This window comes from Solenopsis invicta, chromosome 1, assembly GCF_016802725.1.
Source record: "Solenopsis invicta isolate M01_SB chromosome 1, UNIL_Sinv_3.0, whole genome shotgun sequence".
Classification (NCBI taxonomy): domain Eukaryota; kingdom Metazoa; phylum Arthropoda; class Insecta; order Hymenoptera; family Formicidae; genus Solenopsis; species Solenopsis invicta.
The window spans coordinates 31,488,267-31,514,201 of NC_052664.1; the positions used below are offsets into that span (position 1 = coordinate 31,488,267).

General features: G+C 42.1%; 2 protein-coding genes across 11 annotated transcripts in view; one reads left to right on the plus strand and one right to left on the minus strand.

Moving 5' to 3' along the window:
- Positions 1–25,935, minus strand: part of LOC105201574 — a 269,202-nt gene that overhangs the window by 93,462 nt on the left and 149,805 nt on the right. The window lies entirely within an intron of this gene.
- Positions 450–25,935, plus strand: part of LOC105201579 (hormone receptor 4) — a 193,311-nt gene continuing 167,825 nt past the window's right edge. For 2 of the 5 annotated variants that reach the window (XM_039457758.1, XM_039457958.1), the window contains exon 1: positions 5,230–8,240. The gene's annotated coding sequence lies outside the window, so the exon portion shown is untranslated. Of the gene's footprint in view, positions 1,845–5,228; positions 8,241–25,935 lie in introns of those variants that run through there. The other 3 variants (XM_039457797.1, XM_039457901.1, XM_039457868.1) reach the window with 3 other exon arrangements.

The window sequence follows — 25,935 nt, forward strand, 5'->3', positions numbered from 1 at the left end:
CACGTCTCGTTGGCGTGGAACGGGGAACGCGCGGGGAGGGGGCGGGCAACGGGAGTCGGTCGGTGGTAGGAACGCGAGGGTGGTGGTGGTGGGAGCGAGTGGTGCGTTGGTGGTGGCGGTGGCGATGGTGGGGGAACGGTGGCGAGCGGAGAGCTCGACGACGGCGAGGTCATTGACCCGAGCGGTAGGCTGCCGGCTGTAGAGTGCTACGTCGCTCGCGCCGTGCGCGCGCTGCCGCCTGGCCTCTCCTCGTCTGTTCCGCGTTTGTCCGTAATCTCGTGTGTGCTCTCTGCTCTGCGCGCGCGACGACGGCCCGCCGCCGCTGCCGCCGCTCTTTCGCACTCTCCGCGCGCACAGCAGCTCGTCTTTTATCTATATAATTTTATATATATATATATATATATATATATATATAAAATACGTATACGGATTGTATATGTAATTGCACGCGTTAAACGGATAATCTATCTGCACACGTGTATATATATATACACATACACACACACGTGTGCAGATAGATACACACGTGCGTACGTTCATTCGTCTCTCCCTATACGAGGCTTTTTCGCCTCTCGTCGCACACCACCGATTCCACTGGGGCGCAAAGCGCGAGAAACAGAGAGAGGGAGGGGAGAAGAGAGAGAGAGAGGGCAGGAGGAGAGGGAGGAAGATATAGGAAAAGAACGAAAGGGCCGAAACGGGTGAGAGAGAGTGAAAGAACACGCAGCGTGGTGTGTTTCTCTACGACGACGTGCGTTACACCGAGAGATTGCCGCGGACCGTGGAGCGCGTGTTTAGCGTACGTTTCGTTCCGCTGACTGCTTCACTTCTTCTCGTTCGTTTGTACGTACGTCGCGTCGTTTCGCATCATCGTGTCATCCCTCCCTATCCTTCTCCTCTCTCTCTCGCTCTATTTGCCGAGTCGCGTTCTCTTGCAATCTTGTTTTCGTCTTCGTCTTCGTCGTCGTCGTCGTCGTGCGTCTCGGCGAAACCTGATGCACCGCAAGTGGTAACCATAGATCGACGTCGTCGTCGTCGCCGTCGTCGCCATCGTCGCCGGAAGCGTGTGCCAACGGCAATGATCGGAGTCTGATCCGTCCGGTCTGGGCACCGGTACTAGTCTGAAGGAGGAAAACATCGTGCGCACGCCACGCGGCCAAGTTGTACCGGCGCGCGGCATCGGCTCCCGGCTTATCGGCGTTGCCGGACCAAAGCTCCTTCTCGTCTTCCTACATCTCGTCTCGTCTCTCGGCTCCACCGACCAACGGAACAGAAGAGAAAGAGAGAGAGGCCAGCAGCAGCAGCAGCAGCAGCAGCAGCAGCAGCAGTAGCGACAGAAGCAACACGACGACCGTCATCTCTCTCTTTCTCTTTCTCACGGGATTCGCGTTAGTGTCCCGCAGTCGTCGCCCTCGACGTCGTTGTCGTTGTCGTCGTCGTCGTCGTCGTCGTTCTGCACGTGAGCCTGACGGTGCCGCGCTCTCGGACGTGGCGCGCGCGCCAGTCCCCGCGGTGCGACAGGAGGGATTATTCGGTGGCGAAGAGAGGCGGAGGAGGAAGAGAAGCCGAGGAGGAGAGCCGCGCGCCGCGCGAGAGTGCGACGACCGAACTCAACCGTCCGACCGACAGTAGTGCGCGGCGTTTGTTGTTACGAATCGTCGCGCGGTCGGGGCCGGCTTCGCGCGCGCTTACACGGCACCACCGGCGAGCGACGACGCGATTTCGCTGCTCCACGCCACGGCGCAGAGAGCGCGGTGAAAGAGAGCGCGGACGAAATAGTAACGCGCGCGAATGTGTGCCGCCGCGGACACGTGCGTCAGTGTGTGACCAAGTTTTCTCCCCTCGTTCGTATACACCCGACGTCTCTCCTTTAGACCGTGTGTAGTCGCGCACGGCCTCTCGCGAGTCTCGCAGCTCCCGGAGCTCCCGGAGCTTTCGGATCGGAGACCCCGGGCGCGCGCGAATCGCGATAACGCCGACGTGATCCCGCGAGTTAGAGAGATTGTACCACGGAAGGAGGAGTACCACTCGTCGCCGATCTCGCGTGCGCGCGCGAATCGCCATTCACCGGCCAGCGAGCTTGATCGTCCTCGGCGAGCGAGAGAGATATATTCATCGTGCACGCATCCCTCGCGCACACATACACACGTATAAATATAGATGACGCGTACTCGCATCCGTATACTCGGAGCCTCGTCCCTCGGTCACGATCACCGCTCGTGATTCGTCTTTATCTTACACCTTCTCCCGTGATCTCGACCTGCATGTTATTCCGTTTCGTTTGCTCCTCATCTATCGTTTGTTTCATTGTTGCTACTTTTTTTTTGTAAGCACGCGAAAAAATTCCTTCGCGACCTTCGCGGCTCTTTTACGATTCTTTAACCCGCGCACTCCCAAGTTCCTCACTCTTTCTCCTTCTCTCTACTACATACGCTCTCTCTCTCTCTTTCTTTGTCGCGCGCGTGTTCTTTCACCGCGTTTCTCTCACCACACGCGCGTAGCGCGATCGCTCCTCGGCCTTTACGTTTCTTCCTCGGCACGCCTCGCGCTCGCGGTCACTCTCTCTTTCGTTCGCGTTCCGCGCGCGTCACTCGCTCTCGCCGGCCGCGAGCAAAACACGCGTCTTTGAAACTCGCCCGTTTCGTTTCCGCCTATCCACACCTACGACCGCTAACTTTCTCCGTCTCGCTCGCTCTTCCGGTGTGCACACACAACACACACACACACACATACGCACGTGCATCGATACACGTCATTATCACGTCGTTACGTCTTTTTTTTACCGCTACCTTTTTTTTCACCCCCCTTTCTCTCTCTGTCCGTCATTCTCGATCCAGTCATTGTGGTTGTTACGTCGCTTGAACTCGCCGATCGTCGATCGACGAGCGCGTCGTCGTCATCGTCGTCGTCGTCGTCGTCGTCGTCGTCATCACCGTCGCTTAGACGCCATCAGTGCAATACTTAAATAAGCGAAATTTAAGTATACAAAGTTTTATCTCGTGTATCGATGCGTCGCGACGCCCGATTCCCATCGTCCTCTCGCATTCCGCACGTGCGTGTATGTACGTACGTACGGTTCGGGATACGCGCACGCGTTCAAGACGTGTAAAAGAAATTACCGTCCTATTCCGTGATTTCGGATTCCAAGTTGGACAAAATTGAAAATCGCATTTTCAAGCCTGCTGCTGCGCGATCAATCTCGTATCGTGGATTGTGAAAGTCGGAATCTCCCTCTCGTTCGACTTTGATTTCCGTGCGCGCTGTGCGTGGGTGAGGTTCGTGAGGAGTTGATCATCAGAAACGTGATGAATAGCTACGTGGATACGTTTATCAGTGGCCGAGAATGTTTCGTTTAGTGAACCATATAATGATGCTTGTTCGTGTTGAAGGGTGACGTCACTCATAAGGCCCGGTTGCTGGGAAGTCTCTTTCCTAAGGCACATTAGAAAATAAATGACGCCGGGCGATACGTTGTTAATGCGGCGTTATTAATGACGGTCGTGACGAGTTTCGTCGGCCTCGATTATGCACGTATTGGTTTCCGCTTATGGAACCATTCTTCCGCGTTGATCGTGTGATGTAACTCGAACGAAGAAATTTACGCTAACGGCAGAGAGCTCCGCAACTTATATTCGTTGGCTCGAGTCTCGATGCCGATGGACGCCGATTTTCATCAAGCTCAGGGACAAATCTACTTTAAGTTCTGAACGTTGCTATAGCTGTGAGTAATATCGCTCGTGTATGCATCTCTAATGCAACGGATGTAGAGCCGGAAATTGACTGCCGCGTGATTACATAAAATGCGTTTGTGCACCGAATCAAACATGAGAAACCTAAATTCTTGTTATTAGAGTTAACCACATTGCCACGCTTCCTGATTTCGTATACCGCATTTGTTCGCTCCATGTAATTTCAATCTTTAATGTCACGCAAACATTTAGCAAAAGTGCGTATGACTTCTCTCGCTCGATTCATTTCGACCGTGTCAAAAGGAATAAAATTAATGCGCCATGTTATAATGTAAACAAATAAAGTTTGAAAGTTAATTATCTCGAAGTACCAAAAAATTAGCGAGAAACGTTCCGGAGTTCGGACTGCATTCGTCGCGTGCATTCGCCAGTTAATTCGTTTTTTCGCAGACAAACGCGTGACGAAATTAATAAAATATTACGTCGCGAAACGGCCCTTATTTCGTTCTTGGAATTAATTCTCAAGTTTAATCAATCGTGATAAGATAAAAGACAATGGTTTCGTCACTGTTTGCCGTTCGGCGGCTTCGCGATCGCGAAGCACCTCTTCAATGAGCCGCCGCGATATACACGCGAGAGAGAGAGAGAGAGAGAGGATAAGAGCGTAGCAGGGCGTGCGTAATATTCGACACGCGCGTCACGACCGGAGGCCGCGCGGCATCGCGCGCGGACGCCGCCGCGGTTATAAATAAAACACGCGTCGCGGACGGTGGCACGCCGCGCGTTACGTTCGCGCTTCTTCGTTGCTTCATGTAACAACGTGTCAATAAAAATAGACGACAGCTCAGCCGGTCTTCCAGGATTACGTAGATTTCCAAAAACTCTGGACGCCGTCCGCTTACCAGGTCGATAAGTTTTATATAACACTTGTGCGATAACATCTCTCTCTACGAAACCGGTCTACATTCGAGATCGCAACTGTCACAATCGTTTTCAGGCGTAATTATGATCGAGGAGGAAACGACAGGTCGATACCGTTTCAGGGGATTAAGGATGTATCGGACATATGGTCACTGCAAAATAAATAAAATTTAGAAATGTGTTAACATTAACGCTCTAAATAAACTATGCACTTGTGGAAATTGCGTGAATAAAATTGTATTTTTATTTAGTAATATATTTTTATAATTTATTTATTCTGTTATTAATAATTTAATTATTTTTTACAATATTAAGAAAAATCTCAATTCTTTTTTATGTAAGTACTTTAAGTGTTCTACATGATTTATACAAAATTTTACTGTGATTGTGTAATTTTGTGAATAAATGAATAAATACATTTCATTTGCTTTACAGAACTGATCTCTGTGTATTACAAAAAAAAATTTTACATAAATTATTTTAAATGCTCAAAGTACTTTAAAATAAAAAAAATTTTGATTTATTTTTATTATTTCATTATTAATTATATTTCCATTAGAGTACGTGTCTACTTATTGAAATAACTTTTTACTCAGGTAGAAAATTGTTGCCAAATTTTTTTCTACTTACTTTCAAATGCAATACAAAACAATTTGTAATTTTTTCATAATTTTCTTAATGTTTCGAGAAATGTCCTATGCATCCTTAAAGGAGAAAAAATATGTACATAGCTTTCTTAATTTCTCTTTTCCGTTGCCTTCCTCATAATTTTTATAATTATAAGATTTACTAAAAGATGGCATGAATACAATGCATGAACCAATATTATTACGAATGTTCGATGTTGTCTCTAATCGTCACGGCGAGAAATTCTAGAAGCTACTCGCAATTTTCGTGACACCTTGCGACGGTTTCTGTGATCGTCTGCACTCTTCAATTTTCAATCTTTGGCTCGCGTCGATTAGTGACCTATCGACGTGAATTCGTTCCACGGTGACAATCACATACGTTCAGGTGTTGTGTGCACGGCATCGCGTTGCAACGACCATCCGCCGCGCTATAGGCGCGACTATTTTCGCACCGTTGAAAATAGGCGAGATTGCCCGTCTGCGGATCGCGATTTCGCATGCAGCGGCGTGGCCGCGATCTCCGATATTGGATTAGTCGAGATCGTTTTTGCGAAAGCTGCACGTCTCGGAGCTCCGACATAAGATATTAAACGTGGAAAAGTCGGTCTTCTCACGATACGTTGTTTGCGCTCGTCGGTGCTCTCCGGTCGTTGCGCAAATCTAGCCGCATCGAATTTTACCGAGCAATTGTTCTCTTAGCATGCTTTATGTCGTATTTATGCGGTTTAGAATATATACCGAATATGAAATAAAGGATTCGCGAAAAATCTGGAATTGTCGATGAATACAAGAGATATTCGAGACTACGAGATGACTATACATTCCGCTGAGAATCGCCTGTTATCGCGGTGAAATTCTAATTCGGGGCTCTCAGTGGGAGATTAATTAGGAACGGTCGTAAGGCGTCTCGCGAGCTTAATCAGGTGAATCTGACTATCCCCGCTTTGAGAATCAGCTACTTTAATCCAACCGATCTCATTATCTGACAATACTTGATAATTACGAATCTTCATCGCTGCATTGTAGGAAACTGGATTAAACTATCAATTATAATAACTGTTTTTTCGTCTGTAATTTACATTTTTTTATCTGTTAGTTCAGTTAATCGGCTCTACTTGTATAATTATACGTTCGGCAATTTAATCTTTACTTCAATCAATGTAAGGTTGAATAATTGAAAGTTGTAATCACTAGACTACACGTAGAATTATTGTCGGACCTGCTGGGAGCAGGTCTTATCGTGATGTCACCTATGTCAATACTGCACTTGAAGCATCAAAAGATTCGAGCGCGCACGGAGATCCCTCTCGACCGAGATTCGCGACTTAGGCAGCTAATTGGCTGAGACGATCATTCTCGGTCTTCGTCGTCGGGATTTCGCGGCTTCCCCCCTCCCCCCCCCCCTTCCGTTGCGAGACAGCGTCTCTCGCAGCCTGAGAAAGCGACTCCAAGTTGAAACCGATTTCGCGTGGTCCGCGCGATGGTCCCCGCGAATTGTCTGGCCTGATAACGATCGGGAATCACGTGCCATGAATTGTTTTCCCCACGTTTAGCGAACGCAGCGAAGAGGAATAGCTATACCGAGCTTGTCCGGCGACGGGATAACGAAGTGCCGGCGCGCCACTATCAAGGATACCACGAGATGAACAGTGGCAATCGTGAATTGCTGGACTTAGGACTTGAGCGAGATCGTGGACGAGGCCCGTCTTGTTCTCGCAGCGAGTTTCCGTATCGCCGTTGCGGCGGAAAGCCGCGTGAGCGCCCTTGCTGAAAGTCATTCGGACTCCGCGAGTGAGTGTTGATCGCATCTTCTATGAACATGAGACACAAAGGCGGGAAGGGTAGTTAGTTCGGCGTAAAGCAGCGACCGGCGACGTCATGTCCGCCGTCGACTCGCGGCGCAGAATTTTCCGACTTGTGTGAGAGAGAGAGAGAGAGAGAAAGCCTAGATTTTTCCGGCACCGGAGGATCGCGCCGCGCCGTGCCGCGCCGTGCCGCGCTCCAGAGGAGGCGCCCGGCGCCAATTCGGAGGCCGTTGGCCTTGACCGAGGCTGTCCCTCGGTCGCGGCCGATCGAGGACCACGAAAACTGCCCGCCTAACCCGTGCTCAATTAATAGCGACAATAGACTGTTCTCTTTCCTTTTCCTTCTCTCTCGAGAACTATTATCGATATAGCCAGCTGCCGACCGTTCTGTCTTCAGCGTCCAGAGTCCAAGAGAAGAGGATCTGTTGCTCCCTAAGATTTTAGAAGTCTGAGACCGGGAGAGATTCCGTTCGAGAGATCTCTCGCACTCGTGCAAGGCGCAGCGGAGCAAGTACGCCGTACCGGTGACGTTACCGTTGCTACGTCAGGATAACGGTAATCCGCGTACGAGCGGCGCAACGAGGAGAGTGAAGCGGAGAACCCGCGAGAGAGCAGTCTTCTTCGTCGTCGTGTTACGGAGAGCGCCTCGTTAGAATTTAAAAGTGAAACTGTGACACGTTACCCGGCGCCTTCTTCTCCCGTTCTTTTTGCCGTCTACCATCCGCCACGCGTCCTTTGCTTTTCTCTTTAGTTTATCCGCTACGTTATCAAGAGTCTCCTTCTTCCCCTCCCTCGCGTTTCTTCTCACCTGTATGATCGGAGCGATCCTCGTTTCCCTCTCTGTGTCTTTCTCTCTTTCTCTCTCCTCTTTCTTCCGCGATCCCGTGAAGTGAAGCCGCGCGCGAAAGGGGAAGAGAAGAGCGCGAGTGAAAGTGAATCTCGTTATGAATTTATAGAGTGATCGGTCGCTCGTTATATTGTGATCATACGTTGGTGAAGCTTTTGGATTAGATCGGTAACGATGATCGGCGTGTGCGAATTCGGTACCACCGGCAACAGCAACAGCAGCTGAAGCCGCCGACCGACCAGGCGTCGACCAGGCGGGACTTCCGCGATCGAGGATTTAGAGGGGTGAGAAGAGGAAGTGCTACCAGCTGGCGCTCACGTTGATGGCCGATCATCGACGAACCAAAAATGTAAGTTGCTTTATACGTTTTCTTCCCCAAATGATCCGTTCGCGCGACCTTTGCGGCGTAAGGGACAGACCATTACGAATGTCTCTTACGATAAATCACTTCTTGCTATGCACTCGTATGTAAGATAAATAACTTCGATCGCACTCTGATTAGCTATCGTCGTTAGCGAAACGATTACTTTTTTTACTTCATATATTTTTTATTCATTCCTAAAAAATTTACACTTGAAAAAGAAGTATTTAATTTTAAGATATTTAAATGTTTAATTTTTGTTTTCGTTTTTTTACACAGAGAAAAAGATTTCTTGAGTTTTAGTATTCGTTAAGTTTAGTATTTATTTGAATGAAAGTTGTTTTATTGAAACAACGTATGCTTGTAAGAAATATTATTCGTTTGAATAAAAATTTTGTTGCTTAATTAAAAAAAACCTATTATTTGACGAAAGTAACTCTATATTTTGATCTTAAAAACATTTTAGTTTTAGAATGTTTAGATTTAAGACACTGAAACATTCACAGCTATTAAAAATTTCAGTTTGAACGTTTTAATATTTTAAATCTGAACACCGTTTAAAACTAAAACATTTTTAAGTATTTAAAAAACAGAGACGGAAATAAAGCATTTTAATATCTTGAAATTAAACACTTCTTTTGAGCGTATACATGGAAAAGGGAAATAAAAAATTTAGATACAAATCGGAAAACAATTTTTTGTTAGACTGTAAAGTAATTATGGATGCTCAAACGTTGATTATTAGAATGTCAAAGTTTTTTGCAACATTGCTAATCATATTTAATTATTCCTTATTATGTTTTGATGGTCCAACAAAACATTATTTTTATGTCTGTGTATTTAACTAAACATTTCAACCTTTATTTCAACAAAACCGTTCTTTTCGTGTATGTTTATCTATTTTTGAAATTACATATAAACCAATATAATTGCACAACTTACAATAGAATGAGACAGAAACATGGAAGAAAAATTCAAAGTTTGTTTTATTTGGATGTTTAGAAATAATTTTAGCTAACATTTTTTCCAAATAAGATATCATATAAATACTTGGAGCTACTTGTCGATTGAAAAGAAAGTCATAGCGATTTATGATAGGTCGTGCCAGCCATAGTTTTATTAGAATTGCTACAGAACGATTCATATTATACTGTTACATCTCATCGGTTTATCCCTCGTTGGTGTTTCATCATCGAAACCACGTTATATTCGCGATATGATGCTAATACGACTTAATTTACATATAAATTAGTTCCCGCGAATTCGCGACAGATTACAAATAGAGCACACATACAAGTTTTGATTCGTGCCCACGATTCTAGCGATCGGTGGCATATTACGATCATTCGCCCGACGTCTATAAACCATCGTAATTATCGAGGCGAGATCGCGCTAACGATACCAAGCCCTCCCCCTGCCCCCCCCCCCTTCATTAATGATCCTAGATCATGATCGATGGGATTGCCCGCGTACATCGCCGCATAATTCAAGCGATCGTCAATCCTCGTAAAGATCCATATAAACGATTTACGTACCGGGAAGCGTCATTCGCGCATCGGAGAATAATCGCGGTTCGGCGAACAACCGAGATCGACGCGTTGGCGAGGAGGGGGCGGGAGGGGAGGGGGGGTAGCGAGGAAACCGAATAGAAAATGTTTTCGTCTCTCTTGATGATCAGGGAACACTCGTCATCGTTATCGTGTTTCTCTTCTTCTTCGTCGATGTCGTCGTTAGGCCCTCGCGACTTGTTCGTTTCCAGACGCGCCGGTAAGACGACTTGCAATGGCACGGGAGTGCTTCCCTCGCCGAGAATTTGCCGGTTCGTCGCCATGGAATTACGTCGGGAACCCCGCGAAGGGCGTCGGGACGCGGAAATCGTTTTCCCGGCGTTTGACGCACTTCTGTTCGCGCGTCGCCCATCCCGATCTCATCCCCAACCCCCTCGTTGCTCGTTGTAGTAACGGATTACGAATTACCTCAGGCCCTCGACGGCCTCAGAAAATTAAAAGTCTTTCTGTTCTAACCCAAGTTGTATTTAATTAAAAAAAATTTTATTACAATAATATAATATTTAATTTCAAAGATTAAAGAGGAAAATGAGCAAATTTTATTGAAATAAAAGAATTCTTAATGTACAAAAATTTGGCGCTGCTAGACTTCTAAATATAATAAGATTGTAAAATCTATATCGAATAACAACAATGAAAGGAATTTAATTGAGAAAGAAAAGCGTATAAAGCGCAATAAAAACAATTATACGAAGTAAGTTTAAGTTTCTTCAGCGTTTAAATAACATTGTAAGTCATTATAATTATCTTAATTACTATAACTACTGTATTTTACAGCCTTATTTAGTGCATCTTGTGCCGTTTTCTCTTTAATCTTTGAAATTAAATGTCATATTCTTAACTTTTTTTTTTAAATTAAATACATTCAACTTGGGTTAAAATAGGAAGACTTTTGAATGAGAATACAAAGATAGTACAACTTGGGTTTTGTAAAAAAAATTTAAAAATACTACCACTTGAGTTGGACAGAAAGACTTTTCTATGGGATTACAAAGATAGTACCACTTGGGCTTTGTAATTACGAATTACATACCTCGACGGCCCGAGAAAATGGGGGACGGAATTCCCGAAATCGACGACTCTCGTTGACCACGAAAGAAATAGCAATCTGTAACAGTCTATAATTTTAAGAACTTGTTCGAAATCTACACAATTGGAAGATAAATTTAACAAACTAGCCGTAGGGACGAATTGAATAATCATTCACTCCTTTGCACATCGCGCGAGATAAAATTTAACAGACAAACTGTAAAAAAGAAGAGATTTTAAAAAGTTTGCAAGCGTTTGAGAAAAAGAAGCGTAAAAGAATATAATCGGATTAAAATCAGACTAAGAAGACGTATTAGAGAATAACATAACTCGGCGCGCGGATTTCACCTCATTCCGGGGTGGGTAACGCCACGGTATCGTGAACTACTCGGCGTGTGTATTTCACCCGCGCGGATACCGCAAGTTTTTTCACGAGAGGCTGCGGGAGGAATATTCATATAATGCGCTCTCTTCGTGCGCGATACGGAGCAATGAACTGCAATCGAGCGGTGAGGAAGGCGTGCGGGCGATGCGATAATCAGGAGGAACGGAGAAAGGGTGAGAAAGGGAGCGAAGAAAGGGGATGGCGAGGCCCCCTCCCCCCTCCCCTTCTTCCCCTCGGGACGGGATACAGGCAGGTTAATTTTGTACCGATGATCGCCCCGACGTATGCGACTCTGCACGAATGCCGGCCCGTTATGTAGGTTAATCCATGCTCGAAGCGAATCGATCTGCGCACACGGGGAATCGTGCACTTGGGTCGGGTTAACGAATGGGGTAGGTTAGGGGCCGGAGAGCCGCATCCTGCGGCATGCACTCACGCGATTATTCTCTCTGACTCTGTGTCGCGAGCGAGATGTGATCAATGCGCAATAATAAGCCTTCTCGATGGCATGACGCGACGGCACGCTGATTGACATTTCGGCGAGTCCTTCGCGCGCTGATTCTATCGCATTCCTCGTTCCGTGACTCTCTGATGTCCCGATAGTATCGGGAAACGAGAACGGCCGTGATATCTTGTCGCCTCGATAAAACATTTTTTTGGCAAACCTGTTGCGAAAAATGTATCCCGTTGTACCTCGAGGAAAACGAGGAGGCATCTAACTGTCGGCCCTAGTTATAAATCGCGAAATTGTTTTGTAGATATTTATCGTAATGTGATAAAATAGGCGGCCTGAAAGATCTGATTAGATACAGTGATAGTTTGATAATCGGATGTATAGAGGAGATTGATAGTCGGAGTGAATGCACGTGTTTCTTGCGATTAAAAAAACAACTACAATGACGTTCTAACAAGCCGAATCTCTACGTAGTCGGCTTCCGTGAATGAATCTCTCTGCGGAGCGTTTGTTGCCGCTGTGCATTTCTGATGTGCAACGATACTCATTTATCTCGTTTCCGGCGTCGGCACACATCGACCACGCAAAAACACACACGTCTGCATCCCGTACATCTTACCATAATTTTCCAGTCAACCGGTCAAGAAGTGTCGACATAATAAATAAATGGATATTTATGTGAAATTTAATAATAAGTGAAATAAATACGATCGCCTTCACTTTCTCTTTGGTCAATTTCGGTGTCCTTGTAAATGTTAAAAACATCAACGCTCTCTTTGTATAAAAAATGCACGTCAATTTGGTCTTTCGATATGACACTAAATTCATGTCATAGGATGAGGGGATTTCTTATAAATTCCTAAAAGGCACATCGTTTGTGTATTGAGCTTTCACAGTTATTGATTTGTGAAGAGTGGAAATCTGCCAAATCTCGAAAATATGTCATGAAAGTGATTTTTAGTGGAATAGACCATGTCAAAACTTCCGATTTAGGAACTATTGACATGTTTCAAAATGAATTTGAACCTGCAATAATAGTTACTGTAATAATTATGAGTACTCAACGTTATCACATCCGGATTATTATGGTATTGAAAAACAAGATGAATAACTTTACGAAAGTTCAAAATTGTGCTGTGTATATCCATAATCTATAATATTAACTATTCATAATTAAAAATATGTGATAAATTTCTTAAAATATTCCATTCATTTTGCTTTCACATAATTTTTAAAAGACGGATTTAAGGATGTATCGGACATAGTCCTTGCAAAGTAAATAAAATTTGGAAATGTGTGAATAAGATTATATTTTTATTTAGTAACTTTTTTATAGTTTTTTTACTCTATTTGTTATTAATAATTTAATTAGTAATTAATTTTTACAACGTTAAGAAAAAATTTCAATTTTTTGCGCAGTACTTTATTCTACATGATATATATAAAATTTTGTTGTGATTGCGTAATTATTTTGTAAATAAGTGAGTAAATAAATTTTGTTTATTTTACAGAATTGATCTCTTGTAATGAAACTTTACATAAATCGTCTTGAACATTTAAAGTACTCTTAAATAAAAAAATTCTGATTTTTTTCATTATTTTATTATTTATATTTTTATTAGAGCACATGTACTTCTTGTTGAAATAATTTTTTATCCAGATAGTAAAACGCCGCCAAATTTTTTCTATATACTATTTTCAAATTTAATATAAAACAATTTGTAATTTTTTCATAATTTTCTTAATGTTTCGAGAAATGTCCTTACATCTTTAAAGGAGAAAAAATATGTACGTAACTTTTCTGATTTCTCTTTTCTGTTGCTTTTCTCATAATTTTTATAATTATAAGATTTACTAAAAGACAGCATGAATACAATGCATGAACCAATATTATTACGAAAGTTTGATGCTATCTTTAATCGTCACGGCGAGAAATTCCAGAAGCTACTCGCAATTTTTGTGACGGTTTCTTCCTTAATCAAAAAATAATTTATATAAAAACTAGATTCATATATCACATCAGCATGAAGCTCTCATTATCGATAGACACATTCGTATTCTGTTTAAAAAGCTGACATAAAAAATAGCGTACTGATACGCTAATATGTAATAAATTTATCAATAATTCAACAATAAGTATGTTGGAATTTTGTTTGTACTTTTTTTATTTTTCATATATTTGTCATCTTCCATCGCGCGGAAGGAATATAAACAGATTGCGATCTCATCTGTTCAAATAGTAAAATACTCAGCAGTGGCTTGACTGTTTATCGTTTGCTCCCGACTTGATAGACGTAGTGTCAATCAAATATGTCGTAATTTCTCTTAAAGATACTTTTTTAAAGATACTGGATGTGTAAATCGGCTAAGATATTTAGGCGTCTTGACAGAATTCTGATAAAGTGACGATATTGCTCGCACTATCATAAACATCATAACGAGAGGAAAGAAATCGTCATATCCGATACCTTTGTGCAGCAGCACTGTCGGCGAGAACAGAATAGAAAAGGAAAGGAGGGGGAGGGGGAAGGATCTCTTTCTCAGATTGTCGGCTTTTTGATTGACGCGTTAATTAAAGGCTCGGCCGATTAAACCGCCATGATTGCACAAGCGCGCTCACGGAAGAAAGCAATTCTCCCGCAATTAACGCACTGCCAGTGACGCGAACGTCGATTAAGGCACGCGAGTGCCGTACCTGTCCGCTACTTAACCCAGAATCGTATGTAAGGCATGCGGGAGCGAAATGAAAAATGAGCTCGCGCGCGGCGTTGCTCGTATTCGTCCACGGACGGGTCAAAGGCAAGGGAAAGAGCGCGTTTCGTGGCGAGGACGACGAGAGATCGGGCAACGGTAACGATCCCACTTTCGTGCAGAAGAAAGCGATCGTTCTTCCGACGACCTCACGCGACGGTACTTTCAGCGTGCGAACAGGAAAAGTTGCGCACGGAGAGTGAGAGGCGCGCGCGCACGCTCCTTTCTCTCTCTTCCCCCGACTAAATTGCCCTTTCTCTCTTTCTCTTCCGCGATCGACGCGAAATGACCTCCCGCAGATCTCCGTGATTTCCACAGAGCCGAGAGGTCGACCGCTTCTTCGGTCAAGGAGGAGAACATGCATACTGTATGGCCGAGACGCAGCCGAGAGGCATGGAGAGCCGCTACGTATACGAGAGGCGAAACAGCAGAGGCACACAGGAGAGGTATTATAACGAAGCGAGTGCGAGAAAGAAAAGAAGATAAAGTGTGAGGGACGGATGCACGGAAGAAAAGAGAGAAAGAAAGAGAGAGCGAGAGCGAGAGAGTGAGAAAGGAAGGGAACGCGTGGAGACGAAGAACGACACCGCGCGCGATGTGTACGACAGAGCGCTGCTACTCTCCGTTCGATGTGTCAGTGTGTGTCGCGCTGGAGGCCGGTTCAGGTCGATGGCCCCGCGTTCGGTTGCCGCCGTCGGCGCTCGGTCGCGCTCGGCACTAGGTCAGTGATGGAGTCACTGGCCGCCCCGAGCGTCGAGGCAATGACACCGAGCACGCCGTTGCTGCCACCGAACGCCCGGCGTTTCCCCTCCGTTTTCCCCGCTCGGCGTCTCCACCGCGCGCGCGGGTGCTGGCTCTTACCCCACCACGCTCGACGTGACGGCAGCGCCGCGCTCTACCATCCCTCTCCGATTGTCCCCTACCCTGCGCCCGATCGCGCTTCTCCTCTCAACCTCATCGTCACCCCCGCATACACGCGAGAGGGAAGAGAGGAGAGAGAGAGAGAGAGAGAGAGAGAAGCTGAGGGCGGAGGGCGGAGGATGGAGAACCACCGACACCGCGCGCCACGCTCGGAGCATGTATGCTGCCGCATGTATGCTGCCGCGCCGCCGCCGCCGCCGCCGTCGCGATGTACCGGCTTTGCTTCGCGATGCGAGATCAGAACCTACCCTTCTTGAATTTTCTAAGAGCGCACTCATTTTTGTCGCAATTGCGGTGTCTGCAATTACAATGTGCGATGCTATGCAATTTTTGTAGAAAGTAGTGCGAAATTATCACATTAATTTATACTTGGTAATAATTTGATGAAAAGATAAAAAATAAAAAATAATTAGAATTATCATATACATATGATAGGTCAGTTTTATTTCATTCGTGCGTGCACTCGTTCACTGAGAGAAAAAAATGCTGGCAGTTACCATAATTTAACTATAATTCGTAATAATTTTCGATGTCCGTTATATGCTTGCAGTTGTTTTAACCAGGCAGATTGTAACGGCTAGTTATTATTATTACGTGAATAGCGAATAAAAATTAAAGTTGATAAAATAGTTACGTTCACCGTAACTATGATTACATTTGCTACATAGAAATATCCATTTATTTGTAGCACATCTCTTGATATTTTACTACATTAATATTTGATATTATCATGATTTACAATAAAATTTTTTTTATATTAATAATATTATAAATACAAGGTTATTATTACTAATATTAAAGCAATAATAACTAGAAGACTGGAAATCCTAATATCATTATTATTTCATGGCAATTATAGTCACAAATACCAAACACTTTACTCTTGTGCATCTCATTGATTGCTGATCAACTTCTTTGCTTTGCTAATTATCTCATTAATAGCGTACATATAATTATGATGTACTTCACTCAGTTTTAAACTGCATACTTTAAATCTTATTTCACATACTTTGTATCTCACTCGTATTTGCTTCTCTATAACTACTAATTAGTATCATTAAATACTATCTACTTCTTCGTGCCAGCCTTCATGTTACTGAGTGTATGTTTGTTCTTCTGAAGTTTAGTTTATCGTTTCCTATTCTTCATAAATTCTTGAGAGAGATATTGATATTGACCGGGAGACGAGAGGGAGGAGGGTAATATCACGATCTCATAATATTATACATTTGGTGTTATCTCATTTTAACAATGCATACGTATATGTATGTTTGTCGCGTATTCATTAATCTAGAATACATATTTAATGGTTTTATGATGGAATTCAATTGCTCTTCGTTTACTTCGTTTATACAAACAAAAAAGAACTTTGTAAATTCCGGTATATGTATATTTCGTCCTTCCTTTCTCAATCCCTCTGACAATACCATCATTAAAAATCCTTGATATTTACCTAATGGGTTAACAAACTTTTTCATAGAACATCGTTAACATTTATATTTCACTTTTGTGTTTAACGAGATCTTTATATTTGCTATTGGCACGTAATGCTTCCATCACCTTCGCGACAAGCCTGATGAATTGTGACATGAATGATTTAATAATTTTCGAATCATATGTTTAATTTAAAAATTCAAACATAAACGGGAAGTCTTATCGGTCACAGCTAGATCTTAGTGCTGATATCGAGGGGGAATTCACAACCCAAAATTTTGTACACCAATGCCGATTTTTGGCATTGCTGTAAAACACTGCCGACATTTTTGTACACTGCCGACAATGCTTATTGTTAGTCAATGCCTACAATGCCGTCAATCCTATATTAAAATTAAGGCAATGCCATGCAATTATGAACACTACCGCGTGCCCATTATCATACGCCAATGCCTGCACAAGAATTCTAAAGCTTTCCCGAAGTATTCAAAAATTTTTGTGCTCAACCCCATGATCGACTCTGAAGTGAGCTCACCACTCCCCAACCACTGACGACAATGCCGTCAATATTATAGGTCACTGCTTACTTTTTTCGGCAGTCCACTGCCGAAATTTTGTACACCAATGCCGGCTGTGAATTTCCCCTCGGCTGATATTTATTGTGTGGTTTTATATATCTTTTCAAGTTTACGAAACTGCGCCGAATAACTTTTCGGTTTTAAAACAGTTCTAAGTTGAACGAGAAATATCATTATCAAATTAAAAGTTCAGTTAATAATAACTGATGCCAACAAGCGTCTAAATGTGAGAACTCTCTTGCTACAGAAAAATTTAGTAAAGAATTTATTGCGAAAAATAACACTTTATCCAGGGATTGAACCTCTCGACTTTCCGGGGCGGGTGTCTTATTTAAAAGTACTTTTCTGAATTTTCTTAATTTTTTCCGGTTTGCTCGCCAATTGTTCTCCGAAACAGGCTTTTCTCTCTCTCTCTCTCTCAGTCCAGTCATACTCTGAAGCTACAATAATCTGCTGAAAACCGAGACGAATTGGTCTGGTACATTTTCAAGGTGGAGAAACTCCACGGCCAGTCTCTTATTCGGTATCTCCCATTCTTTATCCACCCTCCATCGGGTAAACGCGCACGGTTGTCCCTTCCACCATGGCCGCAGCAACTCGCCGTTCTTTTAGCGATTCGTTATTATAAGCTCTGTTATTTTTAATCAGCATCTATATCGCGGGGACGAGCGCCGGCGTGGCCGCTGCCGCTGCCGATGCCGTTCGTTCGCGCTGGATGCCAGGAGGGGAAATGACTCGTGACGAGCTGAAATACCACTCTCTGTAACATATGCGGGAATGTCGCAATTGCTGGCGTGGATGGTGATACTTTGAACCATTTGTCGCGGGTGCAGCAATCGAACGCGTACTTGTCGCGCGCGGATCTTATCGGCTTCGTAGGCGAGAGACAGTAAGGTCATAGCGCGCGTGCCAATTAACAGACACTTTGTGAACATAAATGTTAGAGGAAAACGGCGATCAGGCGCAAATTCATGTTTTTTTTACTTGTAGCAGATTGCATGTGATCTGTGTTAAAATCGAACGTATCATTATTGTACATATATTTTACGTTAAATAATATCGTATATATTTACAACGACACACGATGGGATAAGAACTGCGCCTTTATCTGTTATAGTTGGCTCTAATGGACTATGTCGTGGGCGTATAGGTGGGCGTGAAAGAAATGTAAATAGCGAAATATGTCCGGTGCTTATAGCTTTCCCGCGTACGACGAGAAAAAAATATATTCGAGGATTCGTTGACTTACACAATACGTCTCATTAGATAAAATATAGACGAAGATTGCATCGAGCTCGAAACAATGCGAATCCTATCGCAAGAGTGGCGCGGCAACAATAGGTGCACTAATACCGAATCCGATGACTCTCATAGTGGAAATTCTACAAGTTATAGCGCATTTCGAGACATTGTTAATAATTTCATGTGAAAAGAATATAGTATTAAAATCCATCCGCAAAATAAAATTAAGTTACGTTTACGTTAGAAAGTTAGTCTGTTACATAAAAAAAAAATTAATTGAAAGACTAATAACGAAAAATTAAAATCACTAAATTATCAAAGAACTATCAATAGCGGAAGTAAAAAATGATTAAATCTGCTAACAATAAAAAATACATTATAATTATATTTTAATTTTTTATTTGAAAATGTATTTACATAACACGGTATTTTATGTTTACATGTGTAGGATGGTGGAACAAGCACGCAGTCATAAAATTAATTGTTCAGACGCGAAATATGAAAGTTTATTTTATTTCACAAAACTAAATATAATTTTTTTTTTTTAGAGAAAACACGATTGGAAGTGAAAACTTTTGCCAATGTTGCATTTCCATTAAAAAAAGTAAACTTTCGATTCAAACTCTCAATATTTTATGTGTCCGAACTTACAATTAGTTTCGTGACTGTATGTAAGATTATCTTATTTATTTAATACTATTTCGCCACAATTTTGCCACTTTTACATTTTCAGACGTAAAAAAGAGATTAAAGTAGAGACAAAGCAGAGTGCTTTGTTGCACTTTTATTTAAACACATTTTTCAATGTGACGTTAATATCAGAGCAGTGAATTTTTTTAATTGGAACACAAGTATGTTTTTAATGGAAATGCGTATTACTGATAAGAATTTTCATTTGTAATCGAGTTTTTCTCATAAAATTATAATAATTAATAAAATAGTTGATAATCTCCTGTGTCCGAACAATTAGTTTCATGATTATACGTTTCACAATGATCATTGATACGTTAATAGGCATATTTTAATTCATGATAAGATCTCAATTTTCTTTGTTATTTGATTTAGACCACACACGCATGACCGAAGGGACTCGCGTACTGTGATTAGAATCAGTTTCCCAACGAGATACTTAAATCCAGTTGCAGTGGGGTGTCCCATTCTAAATTCGCCCAATCGCGTTTCTCTCGTAGTTAAGCTCCCCGTTGGATAAAACGCTTCATCGATTCCCGTAAAGAGGAGATATTTAAAGGACTCGTCACGGGACGCACGAACGTGTTTTCCGATTAGCGTCGATTCGCAATACGGTAAGCCAGCAGTACACGTTAGCCCCTTATTGTCTACCGTTATCGCGATCACAGCGGCACCGGAATCATAATAGGCGATTTGCGGGGCTCGTTATCGACGACTGCCAATCGTGAGAAAGTCGTTTCACGTCGAACGTATGCGGAGTAGCCACAGCGATCTGTCCGATCCGCGCCGTTGTGATAATCGTTAAGCGGAATTAAAATAAGACCCGAAGTAGAGAGGACATAATTGATCGATCGACTTGGAATAAAGTCGAACGAGTCGTTAGGAACCGCGCGAGAGTGACAGGTTCGATAATTGATAATTACAATGATTAAATGTTTCCAGAATTATCCAATAATAATTTGACATTTATGCACAATTTCCACTAGGCAAGAAAGACTGGAATAGGGTTGACTAGTTTATTAAAATGCTCCCAGTATTACGTATTTTCATTAACCTCATCGTGAGTTCAGAATCGTAACCTACTGAACATTGATCTCACTGTTTCCTTTAATAGTTTAACGGTACTCGCGGAGAATCCAATTCCTTGATAGTTCTCATTCCCGATATACGTTACTTTGCGATCGTAAATCGTTAATCTCACCTTTATTTCTAAACTACTCTAGCTTGTTCGGCGCGCACTAGGAACGCGTCAGAAAGTCTTAGGCAGAGTATTACAAGATTAAAGTCGTGTACAGCTCCCCCAAAACGGACAGGCACGATGGTTTTATCATGCATTCCTGCGGGCAATCCGGCGGGAGGGCAAAGACACGAGGGACGGAGAAAGAGACCGGACGAGTAAACGCCACGCGGTAAAACACCGGACGAAAGTGTTTTTATACGCGGGAGGTCCTGAAAGCTTAAAAAGAAGAAACGGTGACTTTGATATAGAAAGACGGAGAGAGAAAGAGAGATGTTTTGAATATTCACCACGGCGCGGCGGCGCGGCGCGTCGACGCGACGGCCAGAAAAATACAATGATTGTTCTATTGTTGATTCTTAAGTTTTGCAAATCTTGTAAATAAGTCTTGCAATTTTTGTTACATTATTAAAATGTTGGACTGACAATCAAGTTCTTGATATCGAGTAGATTGTCTATTTATATTTTTGTGCTCTGTTTTTATTAGTTAATCAAGAATTTGTTTTGCGCGCGCCATGTTATCTAAATAGTTGGGGAATTATAATCGCGAAACTATACTGATTTGTAAATCGACTTCAGATAACGGGAGTTTGCGCCAGAGACATGCCAGACATTGCACTGGCTTATTTCTAGGTTCATTGTCGTTGCTGCAAGCTCGAGGACCAAGTTCGTGCTCGCGTTTAATCGATTCCGGTATAATTTAGCTTCGTGAAGGTATCTCGGAACATGGATAATGGCGAAGTTAAAACGACAACACTAGATTTAAAAACGAATAAAGTAGAAAATAATTAAGAAATGCAATAGTTGTAATTATTATATTAATAAATAAATATTAATATACAAAGCAGCATATGACGAAGCACTTGTAATATTTAAATTAGTCATATTTATTATGTATCACTAAAAACAATGGTCTTGCAAGTACAGTCACAATTTTTTGGCTGTAAAAATTATTGTAAGTTAGACAAATGATTAGCAAATGCTGATATCGTATGTTTGGTACTTAACTAATCTAAATAACAGAAAGAGAATTTATATCTGAACTGTTTGTGAAATTTAGAAAAAAAAATTTTTTGTGGCTATTCATGTTAAGGCCAATCATACTTGTTATAAAATTTGACTATATAATTGATAATGAGACTTAAATTTTCTAGAAAGATTGCTAAAACGTTGCTGCTATGAATTCTATATCTGACAAACGATATTTTAGCAGATACAAAAAATAGCAATAAAGTTTTGTTGTGACACCTAGAAATCTATCTACATCGACAAAACTTTTTTTTTTTAGTGATTACAGAAATCTGAATGCTTTAATGCTTTTTATTTGAAAACAGAAATTATTAAAAAATTAACTTTTGAATAAATCAAATGAGTAATATAGTGTTATATATTATAATAAAATATAATACAGTACAATAATATAATAATCTCTTAAAATATGAAATCATATGATTTATTATTTCATTACATGTTAAAAATATATAATTTTATTCTTAATTTATCTTGATTTGAAATGTGATAATCTTTTCTCCACGCGAAGTGTTAATTTAGCTCTATTCGAAAAAATGCTGCTCAGTTTTCCAATCTCAACATAGCATACTTCTCCTTTTATGTTCTTGTATAGTCGGAGGTAAACCATGGAAAAGGGGAAAGTTAATTTAATGAAACGTTTAATATAATGAAAATAATTACTTTCTTCGTTAAATAACGTTGCGTGAAATAAATCTGATGCATTAATAGAAAAAAAAAAGAATTTCTCACTCGGATATTTGTAACTTAACTGCATAAAATAATACACAGGACATGCATACATATATTTAATTAATAAAACAATGTAAAATACATTTTTGGCAGTCCATCGAAATTTTTCAGAGAAATGGTTTTATATTTGAAATAATGTGATGATTAAGTGCAGATAATAGTATTTTAAATAACATAATGAATAAAGCCACGTAAAAATATTAATTAATGAGAAATGATACAATTGTTAACGAAGTCGTTGAAGAAGCCGGTCTTAGACGTCCTTTGGTTCGTCGGCCTTCCCTAAGGAAGCGGTCGAATTAGACGCGGCTGCTTCCTCTCGCGCGCGTCTCGTGCCTTCCTTCGTGAGTCACGAGACGGAAAGGGAAACCCCGGAAGAGCGCGGCATGGCGGTCTAGACGCACACGCGCTGGCCGCCGCCGCCGCCGCCGGCTTGGAATAGCCGCTAGAACTAGCGGTATCGTGAGTACAAGTTAGCGGGCCCCGGCTCATCTAGGTTACGCCACTCGCCGGCCGATGCGCTGTCGCGGGACTGGACCCGGGTCATCCCGGGCCCGCGTCGTGTCGGGCCCATCGCCGTGCTGAACACCCGGTTCGTGCTTCTGAAGATGACAGTGATGATGGTGGTGGTGGTGATGGTGGTGGTGGTGGTGGTGGTGGTAGTGGTACCGGCGGTTATGGCGCCCGCCGGACTTTCACCTCCTTTGAGCGAGTCCGCGGTCTACCGAGAGCGCGAACGCTCTCACTAGCGCTCGACGCGCGCTCGCATGCGGTCGCATCGCGGTATCTCGCATCGCAATGAATTGCAAATGTCCGGTACAAAATGACGCCGGTTAAGGAATCTGCAATCTTCTGGATAACGGATAATAATAAATAAAGAATTAATATTAAGGAATTTTTGTTATGATTTTGCTTTACTGTTATTAAAAAAGGAATGAACTTTGAATGTTGAAAGTATAATAATATAATAAATATAGCAACGTTCTATAATTATTTTGCAATTATTTTTATTATATTATATTTGTCATACACTGAGAAAAAGAATTTATTAAAAAACTAAGATATTTAGTCCGGTACGATCAACTAAACAGTCGGTTGATTTAACTGCAGTTATTTGGTTGCACAAAAAAAAGTATAACTCATTCGTGTCAATATCGTTCAAATTTTTAAATCGCTCAAAACTTAATTAAACCACTTGAATATTTAGTTGCACGTATCAGACTAAATACTTTAAGTTTTTCAAATTTTTTTCCCCTCAGTGTATGCAAGTTGGTATTTTAAGACTGTTAAAAAGGTAATTTTATCATTTTACAATGAATATTTATCAAGAAATTTCTAAAGGAGAAAGAGAAAGCATTTTGAGGTGAAATTCTATTAACATTTTTAAGTAATCTTTTCCTTATTAATTCTATACAGATTACATCACACGCAAATGTATAAATATTTTAATTTCATCTCATAAGACATTAGTTTATCTGTATTATGTAAGAGTCGGATCAATGTAATTGCGAAATGTGTTGCAAGGAAAAAAAAGACAGGGAGGATCAACGACCGTTAGTTGTAATGTGCTAATATTAAAAGCACATGACAGCCCTCAATAAAAGTGAAAAGCGTCTTCCGCATTCGATTACGTGCGTGTTCGACGATTAATAAGAATCAGGTATCCCCGAGCCACTCTTACTTTCTAAACGCCAATTTCGATCCTATCATTCTGCCGGCAGCGCATCCTCGCGAGATCCGAAAGCGCAATCCGTAAATCATTCGGGGCCTCGACGAGGTGCAGACGAGACGGTGAAGATCTTTTCTCTTCCGCATCGTCTTTAATCGACTCGTTCATTAAAGGGATTCCTTGCGATCGTCTGTTTGGACGATTTTATTTATCGCCATCGCCGACTCTCCGCTCCGACTGATACTTCGTGATATTTCCCGGACGAAAATTCCACGTAGCTCGAGAACGCGGTAACTCACTCAGCCAGGATGAACTAAACTTTTCATATATCGTTGCATCGATTAGCTGCCTAACGTTTCCGCGATATGTAGCCGCGTACGTATAAAATTCACTGAATATGCAATCTTCGGTCATCATCTTGTCGAAATGGGGGATAAATAACGGTTGGGTATCTATTCGTTGTTGCTTACAGTGAAGCACATTTTATTATCGTTCGCTTAAAATTGCTATTGCGTGAAAATATTCAGCCGCTACTCGACAGAAAGGAAACAAATAAACATTGAGAATTTTTATGTCTAATGACTATTTTACGTAAGCAGCATATTTATCCTCTCATAGACTTTTTAAAATTCTTATCTTTATTATATTATCAAATTTTATTTATAGTTAGATTTTTTAATACTCTTACAAAGCTAATATTTAAAATGTTGACATATGAGATTTAACGTTTTATTAAAAACAGCTTGCCTAAAGAGAGGCGACATCAGAGGTAACAATTCAATATGACTTCCGATAAACATCGCGAATAAAAAAAAAAACAGCGGAAGTTTGCAATAATTTACGGAAGCTTTAAACGGTACTAGAGATACGAGCGGCGAAAAGATCGCGATAGCGAGGAAGGTTGCGATGAAACATCGTATTCTCGTGCCCGCATGCGTGTTCGGAGTCGCGTTCCTTAACGACGAAGTTTATTCTGCATTTTCTCACAGAAACGATTTGCCCTTCACCTCGCGCGCGCGGATACTCACGACAAAAGGATCGCGCAATCCTGCCGGCACGATCGCGGGAATCCGCTCACTCGCACGTGCACGATACGCGCGCGTCGTGCTTATAGTAGTCAACTCGGAGAGAAAGTTTTCTTCGCGAAGATGCGTGAGTTACGCAAGCGCCCGCAACATTGCACACTCTCGGGAGACTTAATTGATTTTCGTGAGGTGGATCGCGGGAAAGGATGGCCTTCCATTGCGGCTTGAAGGAAATCGCTTATTCTCTTTTGTCCAAATTGAGCAATGTTCTTAATACTCCTCGTACACTCGGATTTCTCGCATATCTCGGTTTTTACACACTCGGATCATCACACGGTTAATTAATGCCCTTTTCTAATCGGAAAATATATTTAAACATTAATATTTATTAATCTTTGTAATTTATTAGCTGCATTTCCGTCAAATTACGTTGTCGTAGACGAATTCTAAACACAGAGTCTCTTTCTTAACAAAGTCAACACAATCCTTGTATCATGAAATCTCGAAAGATAAAAATATATCTATTTACTTTCTTCAAAGTCAAGTATAGGAAAGAATTTTTATGTTTTATCTATATTTTCTTTCCGTGGGTCTCTCGCTATCGTAACATCAGGGCACGATTATCAGTGATATTTTTTAGGACGAAGTGGCGTGGCCTTATCGGCCATGACATTACCCGTACAGTTGGCACATGAGCATTACGCCTGGTTTTATCGGCGATTTCAATCGCCATGTTTGAGGATATCGTCTGTGTGCAATTGACAAGCTCGGCCGGATTCGCGGCAATTCCGCCTATTGCGCGTTACGAAAAACGCCACGCGTTTATCGTCTCGCCGTATCTTGGGCGGAACAATGCTCGAGCCGGCTTTTACGAGCTATTAAAATTAACTGGGTTACAGGTGCGATAGCGAGCCTCCGCGTTTCTGCTCCTTCGACGGA